The 22,088-nt window shown below is 41.7% G+C and overlaps 1 non-coding gene across 1 annotated transcript; it reads left to right on the top strand.

The window, feature by feature from the left end:
• The first annotated feature begins 20,088 nt into the window (after nucleotides 1–20,088).
• LOC112908740 (U6 spliceosomal RNA) lies at nucleotides 20,089–20,190 on the top strand. Its single transcript, XR_003232975.1, has one exon. It is a non-coding gene; the product is annotated as a U6 spliceosomal RNA (small nuclear RNA).
• Nucleotides 20,191–22,088: the final 1,898 nt, after the last annotated feature.

The raw sequence follows: 22,088 nt of genomic DNA, 5'->3' as shown, positions 1-22,088 counted from the left end.
CTATGCTAATTAGAAAAGCCCCACCTGTTGGTCAAGGAATGGCTTCTGTCTGAGTATTCTCTCTGGTAGGATGTAAAGTCATCATCTCAGATGGGGATTCTTGGTTAGAGCAACTGAGTGCTGGGCTCTGGGTGAGTATGTTGTGGTCAGTTGCAGACATTCGAATCATCGGCATTTGGGGGTGGGTGGAGAGCAAGGGCGCCTCAAAGACAAAATCCACATAATTGTGAGTAAAACTAACCTACCAACTGGAGTTTCCCATCCAAGTACTTTTTTGTTTTATTTAAAACATCCTAACAATTTGATTAATTGGGCTTTGGATTTTCTAGGAAAACAAAACTGTTGGCTCTTCTCCAACAAAGAAAAATGTTTACTCTTTTCTAATCACGCCTGGAGACATGCACTTTTCTTACTTCACTCCTCCAGTTAAGCCTAAAAGATAAAAAAATTTAAATGCTAACAGATTTCAAAAGCTATATTTTAATCTTATCCATTGCCTGGAGAGCAACTGCAGGTTACCTAGTTGACTTTTATAAAATTATCTGTAATATACCTTTTAATAACAATTTGAAGTTAGTGACTATTTTTCATCGCTGTGTCTTCTTGGAGTTAAGAAATTGAAACTGTAGAAATATCATGCTCAGGTTGGAGGCATTCTGGGCAAGCAATCTTCTTTTTTTTTTTTTAAAGATTTTATTCATTTATTCATGAGACAGAAAGAGAGAGGGAGAGATACAGGGAAAAGCAGGCTCCCCGGCTAGTAGGGGGCCTGATTTGGGACTTGATACCCCAACCCTGGGATGAAGACCTTGGCTAAAAGCAAACACTTAACCAACTGAGCCACCCAGGTACCCCAACAATCTTCTAAATCTTACTAGTCTAGGAAATGGTCCTCCTCATCCACCAGTAAATCATCTAAATTGAAAAACTAAGAGTCAGAAAAGGACAAGTCAAAGAAGAAAATACTTGTCCAAATTCATGTGTAATGACAAGTAATACTGGTAGTTGACAGAGAAGTGCAAGGGGACTTCTACTGTCATCTCTCATCAAGAGAACAGATTTAGGGATTATTTATAATTAACCAATAAACTAGGCAGCAAAATCATTCATTCCTATTTAAAATATCCCTGAACATTCAGGTTCCTAAGTCTAACTAATCATGTATGTAGAATACATACAAGTGTTGATGAAACCAAAACAAAGTGAGGGTGTCATGAAGTTCATAAAAGTTATTTGGTGGAACAAAGAATTCATGAGCCTTGACTCAGCTTTTTTGTTGGAGCAACTTCCTTACTAGCCATGGTAATGGACAGTTTAATAGGCAATTGAAACAGCTATGACTACCCCAAGCCTGGCAGCCCTGTCCTTGATTTAATAGACACTGCTGGAACAAATAGTCCAGCTAAGTAAGAAAGACAGCATCTTAACTAAAATTCTCAAAAACAAACAAAAATCCACTTACTTTTGAAAATAAGTTTATCTTTTAAAAAATAGAAGTAAACTAAATTTCAGCAGGACTCAGGCACATAGGCGGCCAGTGAATGAAGATGTGATGCCACAGTACAGTGTGTGAGATTCAGTGTTTCATACTTAGAATCTGCTAACTTTCTTCTCCACATGGTTATAAATGGTTATTAGTAATAACTTGGAAAATGACAGTCAGTACCAATCTTTATGCCTTCAGATATTTAAATCCTGCTATGGCTCTGAATCTTCCATAACTATTTATTGTAATGAAACAGCAGGTACCATTCCTTCAAGGTGGACTTGCAGGTACTCCACCTTATTTAAGAAGAGCCACTCTCGATCTTCCTCAGTCACACAACTCAGCATGTCCACCTCCCCAGGCTGGAGGTGTCTCTGTCTGGTGTTTTGTAGGAGGGTCAAGCAGGCTTTATTTAGTGATGAGTTTCCCACAGATCTTTTCTATATTCAGCTTTTTCTTACTGAGAAGGTACCTGAAATGTTTCTCAGGATTTATTAATCTGATGCCCTAGGCTAAAGCATATCATTTTGGAAGATTCCAGATTACAAGTATTCTGTCAAAGCCTGTGTGATTAAACCCTCGTGGAAGCATGCAGATCAGAAAAATAAAAATCAGATTCCAATCTTAAGGAGTATAAATTAGTATGCTGTCCTAACTTTCCTTTCTGTTAAGCCTAATCTGCATACTAATAACAATGTGCCAATATTACGGTTTTAATAATATGATCCAGTACATATAATGAGAAACAATGAATCTGTTGAATAAGAGTTCCTGGAAAAAATACCAAAGAGGTTACTGCCTGTGTTCTCTTCTATGATTTTTATGGTTGCAGGTCTTACACTTAGGTCTTTAACCCATTTTGAATTTATTTTTGAGTATGGCATAAGAAAGTGGTCTGGTTTCATTCTTCTGTATGTAGCTGTCCAGTTTTCCCAACACTATTTACTGAGGAGACCACCCTTTCCTCATTGTAGATTCTTGGTTCCCCGAGGGGCCATATCTGACTTCTTGGTATCCATCTAGTCCAGGACTAGTAAGTAAGGCATCTCACTCCTCCTATTGGAGGAACAGTGACAATTAAAAAGTGTTTAAAAGGAAATGACCATGTGTAATTCTCCTATCTCCAAAAGAAGCTTATCGTAGTGAAAAATAATCACTTAATGATTATCTGCCTTATATAATATGCCTTAATAATATGTGATATCACTTAAAAAGCATATATAAGCATAGGCATAATCAAGGGACACAGGATGTCTGAGAGATCAATAAGAAAATTACCTTCTTGCATTTAATATTTATCACTGTTGCTCAGGTCTAAAACAATATGCCCGATATGCTCCAAAGGTGTAGGGAAACAATTCGATATGGTCAAGAAAGAACTTGATGATGTTGTCATTAAAAACAAACAAACAAACAAACAAAAAACAACCACTGAGTGTGTATGTCAAAAGGAATATTTCCATCCTGAATTATGACAATCTGAAGTGTGATTCTCATCTGTAGGTATGTGAATGCTTAATAAGTAAAACCAAGTGAGAAGCCCCAATGAAAAGAGAAAACAAGGAATATAGTACTTTGTAATTAGTGTAGGAATTTAGTGGACATCTATTATCTTATTCTTATCCATCCATTCATCATACACAAAGTTACTGGGCTCCTATTAAGTGTCATTTACATCTCTAAGCCCTGGGGATATAACAGTGGACAAGGCCCCGCGTTCATGTGCTTCCATTCGCAGAAAAGAAATGGGCAATAACCAACAAACACATAAGTGAAAAGGTTAATTTCAGGCAGTGAAAAGTGTAATGCAGAGAATAAAATAAGGTTATATGAAGGCAAGTATAGAGAGACTGCACTCCAGACGAGTACTCAGAAAAAGCCTCCACAAGGAGGTGACTTTTATCCTGAGACTTGAATGACACGGAACTAGTCAGGAACAACTCTGATGGAAGGGCATTTGGGGCAGAGAGAACAGCTCGTAACTCAACCGTGGCACTGTTGACATTTTGGACAGGATATTTCTTTCTTTTGGGCAACTGTCATGTGCATTGCACGATGCTTATTTAACAGCATCCCTGGGTGCTACCCACTAAGTACCTGCAGCAGCTCCCTTGCCCTTCCCACACTTATGACAATCCAAATGTCTCCAGACTTTGCCAAATATCCCGTAGGGGCAAAATTGTTTGTGAGCCACTGAGCCAGAGTGAAGGCTCAGGTACGATCAAGCTTAAAGTGTCCAATGTACTGAAACAAGGTCAACAAGGTTAACACTCACTTCCTCTATATGACAAATTATTTTCTATAATATTACATAGCACTCCATAAAAATCACTTTATTTGTTCTTAAGTTATAAAATAGCTAGCAATTAAAGAAGAAGTTTTGACTTTACATTTTGAAGACAAATAAAAACTTTAAGTAGACACATAGAAAACAGAACTGAAGGAAGTCAACTCCTGTTTTTCGTCTTTACAAGCATCAGGTTGGTTACATACTGTGTCCAAAGAGAGCTTGAATGATCTCAAACAGTTAAAAATTCACTCTTGGAACTAGCAGGTGTGTAACTGAGTCCTCCCTAACTGCTGTATCCGGGAGAACTCCAAATTAACTTCTGTGTAAAATACAAAGTTCATTAAAGAATAAGGGATAAAAATATGCTCATTTACAGTTTACCAATATGCCATTGAAACTCTACATCCTTTCTGCAATTGTTTAGAACTCTGACCAACAAATGCTTTTTTTTTTTTCCAAAGGAGTATTCAATCACCACATAGCTTAGAATTGCTGGCTCCTGGTGATATTAGGCAGAGTAAGTGGGTTTTATCATAGTTTTAAAATTTTCTGTGGCAAATGCATCCCCTTATTGTCCACACCCAGAGCTGACCATTCCCCTCACTCTGCCCTTGGGGCAGGCAGGACCAAAGCATCTACAACTCTGGACGCTCAGGGTGAGGATTTAGGATTTTATTTTACTTGAATGGTAAATGTAGAAGAAAGCCAGTGAGGGGTATGGAGCAGAAGGATAACTTCAATTTCACTATGGTTTCTGATACAATCATGTTAGCAGTAGTGGAAGCAGGGAGATGAGTGAGAGGCTGATGTAGGACACCAGGTGAGCCCTTGCAGTGGCTGAGATGAGGTCAAGATGTCAGACAGAGCCTGGTGAGCCATGTGAGAAAAGATAAAGCCCACAAGAGTGAGGTACAGGTCTGGAATCCAGAGGAGAGATCAGTACTGGGGATTTCCACATGGAAACTATTGGCAAGCATATAGTATTTAACACCTCAGGCATCCAGGGAGAGGGTAGCTAAGGGATGGGCCTCCTTGCAGACAAGGAGGAGCCAGTAGAGTGGGCAGGAGCAGTGACTGTGGGATGCCCATGCTTATAGATGAGGGAGTGGTTCTAGGTCACCTGGTGAGATGCTGACAGATTGTGGCCTGGCTTTGTACACTGGAAGTGATCAGAGTTCATCAGCGACCTTGGAGATGCCCATCTATGGAGTGATGGAACAAAAGTCCACATAATGGTAAGAGGCCATAGTTGTGGCAATAGGCAATGCTTTTGAGACATTTTGCTGAAGATGAGCAAAGAAATAGGACAGAAGCTGGAGGAAGACATGGGACATTTATTTTCCTTTCTTCTGGTAATACCATTAACTTATTTCAAGGAACCTATCCTCTTCCATGTTTGGTGCATGTGGTTCAAGAGAGGCTCAACCCCCTACCCTAGGGGTGAAGCATGTGACCCAATATGACCAACTGGAACACGATATTTCATGCCACAGTGATTGGTTAAGACATGGGCACATGACTTGACTGCGTACAACTCAGAACTTCTTTGGAAGCTACAGGAAGTCACCTTTCTTTTCACCTGAATTTGACCTGAGAAGATGTATGTCTGGAACTGCAAGTAGCCATTACAAGGATTCTTAGAAAGAGATGAAATATTCTGTACTGAAAGATAAGAGTCCTTTGCCCAGATTTACCTACTCCTTGAGTCAGTAAATTTCATTTTTTTCACTTTTTAGTTTGAATTTTCTGTTTTCTTGAAAGAAAGAGAGTAACTTACAAAATTTACAAAGAGCACCCATGTACAATTTGCATGAAGAAAAGCAAGATAGATATTATTTGTATTCATTTCCTAGGGCCACCGTAACAAAGTACCACAAACAAGGTCGCTTAAAACAGGGGAAATTTATTCTCTCACGATTCTGGAAACTAGACATCCAAAATCAAGTTGTCAGCAGAGCCATGAATGCTTCCCCTGCTGCTTCTGGGAGAGAATCTGTGCCATGCCTTTCACTTGGTTTCTGGTGTCACCAGAAACCCCTGGTGGTCCTTGCCTTGGCTTATAGATGTTCCATTGTCATTTCTGCTCTGTTTTCACATGATGGTCTCCTTGTGTGTCTGTCCCTGTGTCGCTTCTCCTCTTTGAATAAGAATGCCAGTCATATTAAATTAGGCCTACCTTGATGACCTCATCCTAATTTGATTATATCTGTAAGAACCTTATTTCCAAATAATGTCAAATTCACAGGTACTAGGGGTGAGGACTTCAACATATATTTTTAGGGAACTCAATTCAATCCATATTATTCTTATTGTTCCTATTTTGCATATTATTTACGTTTTACAAAACAGACTAAACAACTTGCTCAGAATCATACAGTTATACTCAAACCTTGGTATTTTGATTTTAAGTTACATATTTTTAAGTGGTGGTGTAAATAATTTCAGTTTGAATTTTAAGTGTGTAGTTTATGGATAGTTTCATTAAATTGCTCATTATTTCTCTTAGACTGTGGAAATAGCACTACATGGCTGTGTATGATAAACTGGGACTATTATTCATTCTTACAATCACCTTTTGCTTGAGGCCCATTTGTGATCCTTTTCTTGCACCGATACCATCCAAGAGGTAGAGTTCACTCTTTGATGTGGGGCTTCTTAGTAGACAATGCACCTCAAACACGCCTGAGCACCACAACATGTTGGTGTCTCATGGTACCTCATCAGTGAAGCACACACACTCCAGCATGAAGCCTTCAGGTCAGTGGGAGCAACATCCTGGGCTCAGAGGTGATGCAAAAACATGGCTGGGCTGTTCCACTGGCTTTTTTGATACCTCAGGCCCTGACCCCCACCCCAGGAAATCTGGTGGGTGTTAGTCTGAACCAGAAAATTTAAAGTCATCAAAAAAAGAATTAAGATTCACACCAGTCAGGCAATTAGAATTCCAGAGAGATAGGGAGACTGAAAAAACCCTACATTTCTATAAGTGACAGACCCAAGTAGAGACTCTGAATTAAATTCAGGTATGTCATTCTTATAGCTTTTATCTCTTTTTAGGGATTGCACTCTTATTATTACAAAATGCTTCTTTTGCATATCAATAATCAAATTCCAACATGTAGCCAATTAAGTTTAAGGCTGCCCATGCCAATACAAAAGTTTACGTAATTAAAGTTAGAAGAAGAGGAAGGTTCCTAAAATATTGCTGATTTTTTTTTTAAGATTTGTATCTATTTATTCATGAGAGACATAGAGAGAGGCAGAGACACAGGCAGAGGGAGAAGCAGGCTCCTTGCAGGGGGCCTGATGTGGGACTCGGTCCCGGGTCTCCAGGATCATGCCCTGGGCTGATGGCAGGCGCTCAACCGCTGAGCCACCCAGGTGTCCCTCCTAAAATATTGCTGATTTAAAAAAATAATCTATTTTCTGATTATTTTATGTGAGTGTCACATGTCCAGAAGCTAAAAGAAGTCAGGAAAAAGCACAGAAAAGCAGTTAATAAAGATAAAAGAACATGATCATTTAGACTCTGTAAAATCCATGCTCTTGAGGGATAGTTTACATGGAAATTTTGATTCAGAGCTGGAGGGGAGGTGTCTGGATGTATTTGCATCATGTGGTCTCTAATTCTCCTAGAATGGGATAAAGGGAAAACTAGAAAGCTGATAATATTTTTTAAATCAGATGAGCCCCTGGAAATAAAATAAAAATTCGTTGCATCTAGCATAGTTTTCAAGAAGCTCCCGGATATAGTTCCTGCTTACCTTTCCAGTTGCAGGTCTCTCTCCGTCCCTCCTAGCCTCTGCTCCAAGGATGTTGACCCATTTACAGTTATATCTTTTGTTGCTCTTTAAAACGTTTTAGGATCTCTAAAACATAGCACGAGTCCTAGACCATAGAGGGCACACAATAGATATTTGTTGAATTGGTGACTGAACGAACGGAAACCTAGCCATTCAGAATAGATTGAATCTCATTTATTCTTTCTGATTCCCTTGTACTATGGAGGGCAGGACTGTTGCTGTAGAAAACAGTAATAAATCTGGAAATGTGAGGAGCATCATTTTCTGGGAAAACAAGGACATGTCAAAACTCCTCAGTCTGGTCTCGTAGAAAATTCCTCACCTCAGATGAGGAGAGAGGGCCTTAGGCATTTGAGACAATTGATTCATAACAGGAACTGAGACACTCGCTCGCACTTTACCATATTGGAACATCTAAATTATATGGCAGCTGACAATAAATGGGCTCACAAATCCTTTTCCAAATCTTAGTCTCACCAAATTATATTCACACTAGAAAATTTTTATTGCTCTTATTTCCCAGGGGTTCTATGCTTAGAGAATAGGAATACTCAGCTTCTTGGCTGCCAGCTGAGACATGCTACGATTTACCATGTACCGTGCCCTATAGAGTCCCCTACAGGATCAGGCTGATGCCACCCCCCCCACCCCCCCACCCCCACTCCCCTGCCCTGGGGCCTCAGCCTGAAACCCCTCCACCATGTGAATTCTTCCCTTAACCGTCCTGCTTCCCTTCCTCCTGACTGGTCTTCCCGAAAGTACTTCCTTAATAAATCCCTTACACGCAAATCCTCATCTCATTTCTGGAGAAATCACAAGCATGTTTACTCTATGGGTGTATGAACATATATAAAATGTGCATGCAACAATTCTCAAGGCCTTTTCAACCACGCTGAACTTGATTTGAAGTTCTCTACATATTTCTCATTGGAAAGTAAACCTCCAAAAATCTAGAAACAGCACGATGACATAGGTGTTCTTGGAATCCTAAGGACAATCCTTCTGTTTTTACAAGAAGTTGCCTGCTTCATGCACGGCTGTAGGTTTGGCTATTTGGCCTAGCCTCACTAAGTTAAACAAAAACAAGCATTATCAAATATGTAGATTTACTGGAGCCTCTGGCTTCAAGGAGCCTGATGAGTCATTCCTGGCCAGCTTACATGCAGACCTCTCGCTGTATTAAGGCCATAGCTTTTGAGGTGGATTTCCCTTGTTTTATTTTTAATCTAACAAAGCAATGCTAGCCACACCAATTAAAACAAGTAAAGAGTTAACCTTTGAAATGACCACAGTCCAGATGGTAGCATAAAAGTCATCAGAGCCATTTCATCTTCCAGAAGATTTATCACTGCTGAAACCCAAGTCTTTCACGTGAGTTTCTGTCACAGTGCTTAGTGCACACTCCCAGAAGGAGTCTGGAGTGTGCAGGTGTGACATGGCACCCATGAACACGGGTCGGGGCACCAGGCAAGAGTTGGGAGGCAGAAGATTAACCGGGAAAACCATGCAGTTTTCACCATTAGGGAAAAGATAGGCACCCTGGTGATGAGAATAATTAGAGCTCCTGGTGTCACCACTGCTTTGCTCCCCTGCTTTTTTCTCCTGTCTCCATATTCAGCTCTTTCCAAATGCCTTCTTTATAGCTATGACAGTTTCTTCTTTCTCTCTCGGTTCTGCCCCAGATGTTTGCCCATTCTCTACTCAAAAAGCCTGTTTCCCCCCTCAAAAGTTGTTCCTCAAAAATTATTTTCCTTCAGAAATCTGAAGCATTCGTGTGCTGGAAACCTGGAAAACGGGAATTGAAAGTGCTACCTGGCTTGCTGGCATGAGGGCAGCATGCTCATGTGCTCATGTCCACATCTTGCTTCAGACACTCTGAAATCAAGTTGAAGAGCTTGGTCATGAAATTTTACAAAATGCTATAGAGAATTGAATTTAGATGATGCAACCACTTTATTTTCAGTACAATGTATTTTTAGCTGAAGGAAGCTTTCAGAGGAAAGCCGTATCTTTTATGGGATATCATGCTTGTCAAAAGCAATTAAATAGTACAAAGAGGCCTCGGAGAGGGCTCAAGTGTAATCTGGATATGGTTTGGGTACATGAATAAATATAAATTTGACAAAGCCTCCTCATATATGAAATGTAGACTAAAACATACTACTTTTGAAAAAAAAATGAAGTTATTCAAATACTTTGATTTAAAATTGCTTCCACCAGTCATTGATTTATAAATGTAATTTGCCGTGTAATTCCAAATGACTCTACGCAGCGTGGAACTATTGAGGTAAAGGACACTTTAATGATCTTATATAAACCAGAAAGACTTTATTTAAACTTTATATGGAGAGATGTTATTCATTGTTTAGTCCAAGAACCTCTTGTTTCAGACACTTGTCATTTAAATGATGAGATTTAAGAGAACACATGGCATTCCTAGGAAACAGGACCATGGTTGGTAACAAATAAAGAATTAATTTGTAGTTTCTTTAGTCAATATATTTCAAAACCATCTCACATATTGCTCATTCCTTTTAGACACATGATCTTAGGTCCATTTATACCATCGAGTCAGCCCAAAACAAAATTATTAGTCTTGTCAGCATCACAAACTTGTGGCATAAAACAAGTACCCTTAGATTATGCTTATGAATTCTCTGAGTGGAAAATATGAAAAGGACACAGGAAAGCATGGGCATACAGGGCTCCATGCTGTCAGTGGCCTCAGCAGGGAAGACTGGAAGAGCCCAGCCTGAAGGATTCACTCCCAAGGTTGCTTCTTCACTCACATGTCTGGCTTCTGGGCTGGGCTGCTCAGAGCTGGGTTCCCTGGAGCTTGGCCCAGATACTGTTATGTGGCTCCTCCATGTGCCATGACTTCTCACAGCATGGCTAATAGGATCCAAGAAGGAACATTCCAAAAGCAAGTATTCTCAGAGCAAGGGTTCCAAGAGAACCAGATGGAAGCTGCCTGGCCTTTTCTCATCTAGTCTTGGAAGTTCTATAGCATTTCTGCCATACGTATTGTTTAAAGCACTCAGAAGCCCACATAGATTCAAAGGGAAGAGTCTGTGAGAAGAGAGTCCAGGGATAGGTGGCTGCTTTAAAAACTACCACTAATAGTTTACTGCAAGATGAGAAAAATATGAGCTCAGTTTTGAATCCTGATTCTTTCATTACTAAGTGGGTGACCTTAGGCAATTGACCTGACTCTTCCTCACTGTACAAACACAGATCCTGGTCAATCACAGGGTTGCTACAGGCAGGCACAAATCCACATTAGAGTGCATCGGTGTGCATAAACACTTGGCTACTGTTAATCCTCTTCCTTGTTTTCTTAGCTACCATTACCTGCATCCTCAGGCAGGAGCATCCTCCATCTCCCTGCCATAATTCCATCAAAATCTGTACCCAAAGCCATGATTCAGAAGGTGGAATCTCCAGGGTGCTCCTCTGGGAAGAAATGCTGGATGCCCATTGAAGTTGCACCTTGCAGAGGCCACCTACTCCACCAAACCCAAGAGCCTATCCTCCTTCCTGGCTCTGTTAGAATTCCAACTCTTCCTTCTGGTGACACCTGTAGAAGCCATTGACAGACATTCTTTAAGCCCTCAGGAATTTCCTTTTCCTTTAAAGAAAATGAAATGGAATTCCAGATCAGGGACCCACAGGATGGAATTTTTCTGAAGTATGTGTTTCTCTTCTACTTCCCGTCCCCATCTGGTGCCAAATCAGTTGAGGAAAGGCATCCAGAGAAGGTAAAGGGCATGCTCAGCCTGGCTTTCCTTTCTGCCTAAGTTCTTTGAGCATATTACTCAAATCTTCTCCAGCCCCCAGAGTAGTTTCATTTATTACTGGAGCCAAAAAACACATAGAATATTCCAAATGGGGAAGCTGGTGAAGACAATGTTGTATCCAGTTATGACAACAGAGTGGCATGCTGAATGAGGTCTTCATTTATTGTCATTGTTGCAATTCTTTAGCAGCCTCACTGGTCTCCTTGCTGTCACTCCTGGTCTCCTTAGATTCACCTTCATATAAGAGTCAGAGGTCCTTCTAGAAGCAGCCAGGCCATACTGCTGCCCTACTTAGAACCTGTGATGGTTTCCTACTGGAGTAAAGTCTAAGGTCTCTGCAATGGCTTCCAAGGTCTTCCACAGCCAGCACAACTATTTCTCAGACTTCATTTCCCTCATTAGGCAGGGCCCACCAGGCTGACATGTGAGGGTGCCCAGGCCCTGGGCTCAGAAGTGCCCCATACTTGGTTCAGTGCTCCACTCTTGCTGTTTTGAAGGTTTTAGTAATTTTTGAACCCTGCATTTTCATTTTGCACTGGGTCTTGTAAATCACATAGTGGCTCTCACTGCAGCCAAATGAGCCTCCTCGGTCTGCAAATGGACCAAGCACACAGCCACTCATGCTGCAGGGACAGCCAGGTGCTACTCCTCCCCGCTTCAGAGAAAGCTCCTGTGATGTGCACTCGGTTGCCTCTCTTCTTAGCCCCGGTCTCCCGTCTCCCCACCAGAGCAGCCTTCTGTGACCACCATGTCCATGCTATCACTGCATCCCCACACACTGAAGCATTTCATCCTCAAAGAATCGTCTCCACCCATGCTATGGAATATATTTACTTAGATGGAGTTGTTTCTTGTTGTCCCCATAGAAGTTCCTCCAGGGCAGGGACTCACTGGGCATGGTCATTTCTTTGACCTTGGGCCCTAAAACACTTGCTGGCACATAGCTATTTCTCTAGCTATTTTTGTTAAATTATTTCTCTAGCTGTTTTTGTTAAATTATTTTTCACTCAGACGCACATGCTGCCCATCACACTATGAGCATATTTTAATCCTATGAATTTGGTTGTGAGAAGAGTTCAGAGAACACATTTGGAAATGCACCATTTTCTTTTCACTGTGATCACTTGACTTTTCTCAGGCTGCCACATATTCCCACTCAGCTTAATCTCTCTGTCTTCTTTTCCCTCTTTCTCTCTGCTTTGAGATGACTCTGTGCTCGGAACATTCAAGACATGAAGAAGTTGAGATTAGTTTTCTGACTTTGGAGAGAGAAACAAGATAAGTCATAGGAGGTATCAGAATGATGCTCTAATTCATCCTGAACTGGACCATCTTAGCTAGAGGAGGTGACAACAACCTCACGCCCTGACTACTGACCCCAGTGCTTTGCCACAACCCATGCAGCAGCCAGAGATGCCTTTGATATCAGTTAGGCCAAACTCATAACATTTTGTGTTCTTTGAGGAAGGAAAGGATGTTTCAGGTTAGAATTAGAGAGGAGGGGAAGGGCAGACAGGGAAAGGGAGGAGAAAGGGGGGAAGGAAATAATAAAAGGTGTACTTGAATCATTCTAGCGATTGATGAGGAAAGTAATTTCTTGAGGTCGCAAAACTGATTAGTTGTAGGCCACGTGCACAAATTCACATTTTCTGACTTTCTCTTTGATATTAAATATCCTTTAATTGGAAGAAATGCTTATTGACATCTAGGTTTCCTTGGCAGAGTTCCAGTGATGTCACATCTTTTATCCTCCTATTCTCTTTGCACCTTGGGTGGACAGAAATCTTAGGTGCTTGGCATATTGTCATTGTTGGTCCACTCATGCCCTCTTATCGTTTGTATGTAGGGTTGTTTTTAATAATTGTATCAACTCACACAATGTCACCACCCAACTCAGAAATGAGAATGCTGGCAACAGTGCCATCATCTGAGTGGTTCTGCACATCCTGGCCCCTTTCCTCTCCCCAAGCCCCAAACCTGTGATGGTCATGATCCTGAGTCCTGTGTTCCTTATTCCCTTTATTTGAAACAAAAATTTTATTTCTGAAATCTATGGCATTCCTACATGTGTTCTCGAAAGGCATATTTAGTTTGAGTTGTTCTTATCTGAGTATAAAATATCAAGTTGTAGGTAATTTTTCAAGACCAGCCCAGAAAGAGGAACTGACTATGTGCCAGGACCAAATCCTCCTGCATCAGGTGGGCTGTGGGGGGCCCTACCATTAGTTAGATCTGGCCCTGAAATGACCCACCAACATGAGAGGCCTGCTAGACCACTCCTCCCTCCGCGGAGAGAAGCTGACAACACCAGAACACACAAGCCTCTTCCTGGGTTTGCTTTTCTTCCAAGAGCCCACCTGTGCTCCGGGCAGGGCTTCTAGCCACCCACTTTGTGGGGCTGCTCACTCTCCCACCTGTGCAAACACAGGGCTTCCTGTCACCACGTGGCCCGAGCAGTGCAGGGCTGCAGCCTCGGAGCTTCACATTTTTAATTTCCTAATGAGAACGATCGGAGGCCTGGAAAACAGCTGTTATCCCAGGGGCCACGACACAACGTAATTCAATTGCACCTTTATGATTTCTGTCTTGTCCTTTGCAATTTCCCACAAACCTAAAACGTGTTTTACTCCTCACTTTCTGTCTCAGAGCAATCGCAGCATTTGGCCTCCATGGAGACTCTTGCATCGTGGAATGGCTTTTACCCCACAAATCCCGAGTGGAAACAAGAGGATATTGAGTTACTCACAAAATCATGGTGCGACACAGAGACACTGAGGCTGCGAGGACAACCCAGTCATAGATAGGATTCCCTTCCATGTCCTCTATCACCGCCTATAATTAACCACAAGAGGCTGAGGGTGCCTGGCTGACTCCGTCAGTAGAGCACCCGTCTCTTGATCTCAGGGTTGTAGTTAGAGCCCCACCTTGGGTGTGGAGATTACTTAAAACTAAAATCTTTAACAAAAATAAAAAAACAAGAGGCTGATGTGTCATGATGAGTAGAAGGAACAAAGCTTTGATGTCAGAAAAAAAATGAGTTCAAATCCCATCAGTGCCGGTCCCTCGTTGTGTGACCTTGAATTTCTCAGAGTTACTTTCCTGATCTGAAGGATGGAGCCAGATACCTACTCCACCTTGAGGAAGGTGCAGAATGGTGAGCTCACACAGCCTGTCATGTGGTTATGGCCTATGTGCTTCATCACTGGGAGCCTTTCTCATTTCCTCACATGGAGCCTGCAGCTCCTTGACCCCCGTGCCTCTCTGTTCTGATCCATTACACATCACGGTCAGATGAATCATCCCAGAGCAGCATTTGTGTATATCACGTTTCCCTTCCTCCCTAACCAAACCCACACCTCTAAACAACAATAGAAACCTGTGGTTTCCCAATGCCTTCAAGATGTCCAAATCCTGTGACTTGGCCCTGCTGCTCCACCACAGTTTAGAATCAATGCACCCCTTTGCCATGGCCTTTTATTACTTCTACACCTGTATCCTGTGTTCTCAGAAAGCTTGCTCTCTGAATGTGCCAGAAGCATGTCAGGCTCTTCTCTACCTCTGCACCTTGCAATCATACTTTTTCCTTTGCACACATTGTTTGCCTCCTCCTTGTCACTGGTATACATTGTACCCTTCCTTGGAGATGGAAGTAAAGGCTCCACTTCTCTACTTTCCCCCTCACTTTCTGTTGAGACAGTTGAGACCAGTTAATGTGTCTTACCTTGTTTTGGCATTAGTCATTTGTATATGTGACAGCTAGCACCTCGCATGGGTTCTGTGGAAGATGTTCAGAAGTACATGGTGATGATTGCACATAAAAAAGCACACATTGCAAAGACATTCTGCTTAGAAACGCCTTCATAAATTCACCTGGAATTCAACTCTTACCAATTTCCTTCCATTAAATTTTTTCAAAATTTTTATCAATAGCCAGATTGAAATGATCAAACATTGAGTTTGTGTTGCTGTTAGGGTGTGTGTGTATGAGTTTATGTGTGCGTTTTAAGAGAGCTCCATTGATGAGGTTTAGCTTCACATCAGCCCCAGCGAGAAACAGTCATCTTCACTCTGCTCTCCTTGGCTGTTCTCAGGTGATAAACTTGCATCAGACCACATTGGTTGTTCAACCATCCAAAATTGTACTGAAATTTAGGGAAAATAACTGAAGGGAAAATGAGACTGACAATAGCTGACCATTTCCACCCTTTTTTTGAGCAGATAACCTCCTGCAATGAATAGTTTAATCTTGTAATAAAATATGCCGAGGTGAGTTGACCTCCCAGAATTCGCTGGCAGGGGCTGGGGGGCGGGGGGTGGCGGGATGACTGGCAATGTTGGCAGTAAAAGAACATGGGGAAGGGTTTCACTGAAGTTCTAAACTTAGTTGTTTAGATTTCAGGGATTCTTAGTAAAAGTTATACCTAAACCTGAACTTGGACAAAGGCCAAAAATGTATGCATTAGTACCATACCCAAAATATCTGGGAATGTTGTCAAGTATCCCTGTGCAACGGTGTGGCTAGAACAATATAAATTTGAAATAATTAAACAGTAATACCTTAAGTCAGAGGGTTTTTTAGGAGGTTGTTAATTGTTGTCCATTTTTTTCTGCCTAATGCAGGAAGAAGAGTTTTAAGTCTCAACTCCAAAAAGGAAGGCGCTGATCTAGCTCAGAGATTTGCAATGTCTTCCTTGTACAGAAGGTGGCTAATACTCTCAGAATAAAGCCTCTATCAAGGAGAATACTTGCTTATGGAGCCCTCAGAGGTTAGCCTGAGGGAAACATGCTCTGTCACATGGCCAGAGCAGCCCTTGTAGCCCATAGGAAGGATTAAGGCAGGCAGAGCAATCCAAAGTTGTAGAACCAGTACTGAGGTCCAATTTAAGATGGTTGATGGAACACACATCAGGCTTAGTGAACAGCTAGTCCAGATGGAGCCAGTCAGAAAACTCTGGGGATATTTTTTCATAAAACTAATTGCATCCCAAGTGCATTCAAACATATTCAGAGGAGATCATACAACTAGGGGAGTGTTTAGGTTTGAATTAATGATAAGTCAACGGGAAGCTAAGAAAATGAAAAAATAACTAGCTCAATATTATCTCTGGGACAAAGTATTATTTAAGAAAGGAAAAGCTTCCATGGTACACTGCAGACATCAGTTTTATATACCATTTGCATTGTCATAATTATATAAACAATAAATATTTATCTATTTAAAATTACCACATAACTACTTTGGAGGATGAGGGGCATGGGTAGCAAGTATGCAGTGAGATGGTGAGGGTGGGCGAAAAGGAGATAGTGGAATATTAATATTCCAAATTGGAAACTCAATAGAGAATGTCTAAATATGAAATATCAGAAGTATGTTATTCACATATTATGGTTGTTTGTGGGAAAAAGAAAACAGGATTAAAAAAAAAAACAAAAAAACAAAACACACACCCAACCTATATGGATGAAAATACAGGCTATGCTTGCTTTAATAAAAAAAAAAAAACATGGCAGCCTGGGTGGCTCAGTGGTTTAGCGCCGCCCAGGTTGTGATCCTGAAGATCCAGGATTGAGTCCCACGTTGGACTCCCTGCATGGAGACTGCTTCTCTCTCTGCCTGTGTCTCTACCTTTCTCTTGCTCTGTCTCTCATGAATAAATAAATAAAATCTTTTTAAAAATAAAAAATAAAAAACAAAACAAAAACTTCAAAATACAAACCCTCAAATGAAGTAGGTATTTCTTGCTCTCTGGTTTGAAATGGTCCAGAGAGAAGCAATTTGGGTTGAAGGGTTGGCTTTATGACCCCCAAATGTGGCTTCCATCTCTGGGACCACAGTAGCCATTCTAGTTCTTATCATGCCAGCCAGCGGGAGGGGGCAGTGGGTCAGGGAAGCACATGTGCATACCTTGATGGGAACATGCCCTGGAAGTAGTACAGACCCATTGGCCAGACTGTGGGCACATGGCCTTACCAAGCTACAAGGGAGCCCGGGAAGTGCAGTAACCAGCTGTTGGCCAGGTGCTCTGCTAAAACACAGAAATCCTATTATGAAAGAAGGCAGGAACTAATGTCAGGGCTCAACCAGCAGCCTCTGTCAAATAAACTTTGTAGAATTATTTTATTCTTTTAACCAAGTGCCTATGTAACTCCAATACAAATAAAAATGGAATTTAAGACATGGTACCTTAAGATCGTCTTTTGAACAGTGTAATAAATGATCTAAACATAGAGAGAGGGTCCTGAAGCAGAATGCAGACATCCCCAGAATACAGTACAGATGGTGTGGAGCCCAGAGGACCCAGTCCTGTTTGGTACCATTTGGGGATGCTTATAGCTCCTTTTCTGGTATGAATATGCTCTACATTCTGCAAGGATGCAAGAACTCTCAGCAGCTCAGGGAACAAGTCTTTGATTCGTAAAGGGGCATCTGAGCAATGCATTGCAACATCTACTCTCTGAGACTCTGAAATCAATCATTCAGATTTGGGTTCCAGGAGGAGTGGCTCTTGTATGTCTCTAGAGGAGCAATTCAATGGCGGTGATCTCATTAGAACTACAGAGAGGTTGGGAGGTACTGGAGGATTTGCATGGAAGCTGCATGTATGTAGTAAGTATGCTCTTTGGCTTAGGTTATATTTTTACTGGAAGTGGCTTTAGGACAGCTGTTGGGGATTAAAGGGAAGGGACCTTAAAATATAGGCAAACCAGATGATATCTATGAGTATACTTTATTTTCATCTGTGCTTTCAGGTGATCAGTCAACAATTGTTAGTTAACATATAAAGAACTCTTATCAGGTGTTTAGGCTCCAGAAGAAACAAAAGCGAGGGCTTCAAATAACCCTATCTCTATCTGCCTGAGAGGGTGCATTCATTACCACAAGGAGTGTTAGAAGTAAGTCTGCTCCAGAGAAAAAGAGTGGTGTGACAACACGTGGTTGGTTAGAAGATTTCCACTGGCACATCCTTCTTTGACCTGACGGTCCCAGCAGTCCAATATCTCCTGGAATGATGCCCTAGGGATAGAATTCTGCCCTGTAGTCCCCAACTAATGGAGGGGAGGGTGGCTCTGTCACCTCTGTCACCTGATCATGTCAAAATTTCATCATGACCACATCACACTGAATATTTCTTGCAATGGGCTTGTCCGCATTTCTAAAAAGGCAAGAGGATGGGGCAGAGGTTGAATGACTTTCTGTGCTTACCTGCAAGTACATGTTTGAGTGTAGCTGGCAGAATGTGATCTGAGTTTTGTTTTCATTTAAACATAAGTCTTGGTGGTGAGGTTGTCTTGGGGAAGGGACGTAGACCTATAACTGCTAGAAGCTACTAATATTCTTCAAAAGAACGTCATAATTGTGAATAGTAGTCTAGGGGCTGAGGAACTGAATGATGCCTCATATTACTGCTACTTAACTGTTCCAACAGTTAACCTGCAAAGTAATAACTGAAACAAATGAGATTATCAACACATTGGTTTAGTGCAATGATTGATTATAAAAACAAACTACCCTGTTTTAGAAATTCAGTGCAGGCTCTACAAAATAACAAAGTAAATCTAACTTGACTATTCTAGATAGTTGACACTTACACAGTCTCTGCTACTAGACTTGGTCTCGGGCAGGCTCAGTAAATAAGGCTCAGGCTCTAGAACGAAGTCTTTCATTTACCTGATGATCCATGGCACGGCTGTGGAAGACTGCTGCGTTTCACTCTGAGATGTGAAAATCAAGAGGATTCTAATGGGAGATGCTCACAGAAAAGTGAATATAAAGTCCTATTTTGGTTCATGTGGCCTTGGAAGACCTGGTTCTACTTGGCCACTTGGTCAGTTGCCATAAGACAAAAATCACTCCATCCAAATATCGACTACAAGAGAATAAAAGTGACCTACCATCAACATGATAGTAATCTTCAGAGTTAGACCCAACTTCCCACTGCTTCTTCCCCAATACCCGCAAGTGGGGCAAGACTCTCCTCCTCCTGCCCCCTGAGGGCTTGCCCACAGATTTACATGTTGGCTCAGGATTTTCTGATTGTTCTTATCTCCTCATGAACCCTCCCCACACTTCAATAAATCTCTTCTTCGTCCACAAGACAAAGATGCCTCCCCCCAGCTGTGTTTGCCAACATTGATCCCTTTGTCTAAACTGCATTCACTTGGCCGCTTTATGTATCTCATGCTTTTTCTTCTGGAGATTCCCAAGTCCCAGAAAACTTCACTAGGGAAGAACTTGCCACCTTTGCCTCACCTGTCCAAGTTATCTCCACATGCCTAACACAAAGCTGAGAGTTCAGGGGATCCTCAGTGTGAGCTTGCTGAGTCTCAGAGGTTGGAAACTCCTAACACTTAGGCTGTGGGGCAGGGAGCAGCTGGGCTAAGGGAAACTAGGGAAGGAGTTCAGATTCCAATGATTTTTTTTTTATTGGAGTTCAATTTGCCAACATATAGCATAACACCCAGTGCTCATCCCGCCAAGTGCCCCCCTCAGTGCCCATCACCCAGTCACCCCAACCCTCTGCCCACCTCCTTTTCCACTACCCCTTGTTCGTTTCCCAGAGTTAGGTGTCTCTCATGTTTTGTCACCCTCACTGATATTTTCACTCATTTTCTTTTCATTCCCCTTTATTCCCTTTCACTATCTTTTATGGTCTCATTCATTTGGGGAATATATAAAAAAAACAATGATTTTTTTAAAAGTGGTACTAGTAAGCTCACTTCAGCAGCACATATACTAAAATTGTAATGACACAGAGATTGGCATGGCCTCTGCACAAGGATGACATGCAAATCTGTGAAATGTTCCACATTTAAAATAAATACATAAATGAAAATTTAAAAATAATAAATAAACAAAAAGCGGTACTAGCAAAACAGGACTGCCATTGGATCTGTAGGCATCAAGTCTGCAAATCCTGGTCTTCAAGTATTAACAAGCAATGCCTGGCCCCCTGCACTAGGAAAACAAATCTGTAAATGGAACAGCAGAGAAACATTACTTGCTTTGTTCTGGACTTCTCCCCTTGACCCAGGTTTGTTTCTGGACAAAGGGGCACCCCAGGAAGCCATGTTCAGACTGTGTAAAGGTGTAAAGGCATCTCCCTGTAAAGGGGCCATTATGCCAAGGGAGTTGGTGTTTTCTGGGTCTCACCCTGACCCTGAGCCTTGCTTTTTTCCCTTCTGGAATCTATGCTGGGTCTCTGCTCAGATACAGTCTGCCATGCAGCTATGGGGTAGGTGTCAGAGGGCGGGTTGGCAAAGGTGGAAATCCGCCCACACTTTCTCTCCATGCAGTGCTGTTTGGGGGCAGAAACCAGCTTGTACTTCTTTCCTAAGGATATGGGATGGGGATGTTGGCATTTGGGAGAACAGAGAGATCTAGGTCAAAGGCTGGTTGAGGAAGAAGGTAGAAATATCTTTCACCTGAAAGAAGACTAAATTTGGAGATGTACCTCCCAAGATGTGGGAAAACGGGAGTCTTTAGTTTTGATGAGACAAGAAATGAAAGATAATTGAGAGATGAATGCAAATATCTTTCAATTTGCTCTTTTGAAGATACTCATCTAAAAATAAGATCATGTGGAGAGGAAAGGACATGTGTGACTGTTGCTATCTGTCGGACAGCCCTTTAAGGGCCAGGAGATGTGGAACAAAATGTATTCAGGAAGAGATTTCTCTCTGAAAACCATTACTCACTGCCCTGCTGCCACTCTGAGGTCACTGAGAGCTGCAGTTTTGCTGCTGTGAAACTGTTTACATCCAAGAAGACACAGGGACACAAGGTCATGGGAGGTAAGCAAGCCTGGAGACCTCAAAGTCAAAAGACAATAAACACAGGAACTTTCAGGGCTTTTAAAGAAGCTCAATCAGGCCAAACAAAGTCCCACTTCAGATGTAGATCCACAACATCTTGTAGCAGATGGAAATAGAAGTGGAGCAAGAGTCGGTTCAAATGGAAGTACTGTTAAGTTTTACCAGGACCAATGCGGACAGCAGAGAGTTAAGGCCTCTGGAATGGTTCTTCAAACGTGTGTGGACAAGACTGAACACTCAGCTGGCCTGGAGCAGAGGGATTCAATTCAGGAGCAACCTTCCAAGGAGACCTCCAAGAACCCAGTTTATAGGAACACCTTTTTCAGAAAATTCATAAAATGTAACAAGTTGCAACTGAAGCAACGGAAAGAACATCCAGTGAAATGACCAGGAGTGGGTGGAGGCCCAATGTGGAGGGGACTCATCTATGACTGAATAGGTATTTTGTCAGCAAATATTTGGTCTGTTTAATTGAAATGCATTTGTAGCAAGTCAATTCCTACCCAAAAAAATGTTAAAATATTCTCCCTGGAAATAATATGGAATTCTGTCCTAAATTTGACCACTCACATAAAGCAGTCTGAATAAACATGGTGGGCCTTGGCACCCATCTGAAACATCGTCTGCTAAGAAGAGAATGTTCTTAATACTCCTGGAACTCTGAGAAAAGCTACAGCATGCTTGGCTTCATGGAAGCCCAGGGTCCCTGTCCACAGCCCATCCCCCTTCTTCCTCTCTCACCATCTGGCGCTAAAGGTCTTCATCCATCACAAAAGCAGATCTGACTCACTTCTTATTTACTGAGAATCACAGCAACTTTTCTTTGAAATTCAACCTTAAGGAATATAGGAAAGTCTATTTTTAATCAGAGGAAAACCTCAAGCTGAGTAAAAATTACT

Source organism: Vulpes vulpes, chromosome 1 (genome assembly GCF_048418805.1).
Source record: "Vulpes vulpes isolate BD-2025 chromosome 1, VulVul3, whole genome shotgun sequence".
NCBI classification, from domain to species: Eukaryota; Metazoa; Chordata; class Mammalia; order Carnivora; family Canidae; genus Vulpes; species Vulpes vulpes.
This window is presented reverse-complemented; position numbering and strand designations above follow the sequence as displayed.